The sequence below is a fragment of the Calonectris borealis genome, chromosome 4, assembly GCF_964195595.1.
Source record: "Calonectris borealis chromosome 4, bCalBor7.hap1.2, whole genome shotgun sequence".
NCBI lineage: Eukaryota > Metazoa > Chordata > Aves > Procellariiformes > Procellariidae > Calonectris > Calonectris borealis.
Genome location: NC_134315.1, coordinates 7,198,032 through 7,198,556, shown reverse-complemented (window position 1 = coordinate 7,198,556; position 525 = coordinate 7,198,032).

The following is a 525-nucleotide window of genomic DNA, read 5'->3' as shown; positions in this document are numbered from 1 at the left end:
TCACCTAAGGTCCTTCTGCAGAAGAAAATCAAACTGCAGTGACACCTGGGACAGAGGATTTAATGGAGGAGGCAGCACGGCTGTTACAGATATGGTGCTGAACCAGGACTCAGCGTATTTTCTCTAGTACTATCTCCAGTACCTCTAGTTTCTCTACCTGAAGAAATGCTTGCTATGTCTGCTCTGGGGCAGCCTGGCCACAGTAGCACGAAGCAGAGGACATTAGCCACCAGGCAGGGCTTGTCTTGCTTTGTGGACCTCAACCAGGACAATAGAAGCTCCCTCTGCTCGCCCCATGCGGTGCCACTGGCTGATAGGTTGACATGCCATGGGAGGAGAAGGAGGAGAAGGAGGGTTAGGAACCAACATCCCTTTCTCTGCAGTGCATTCAAGCATCCCATGGATTCTTCAATACAAATTAATGTCTAAGGGGTTTAGGTGACTTGAAAACAGAAGCCAGGTGCCCCAATAACAGAGATACTTTTAAGACCTGCTGAGGTCTCTTCTGTCCTGAATTCTCCTACA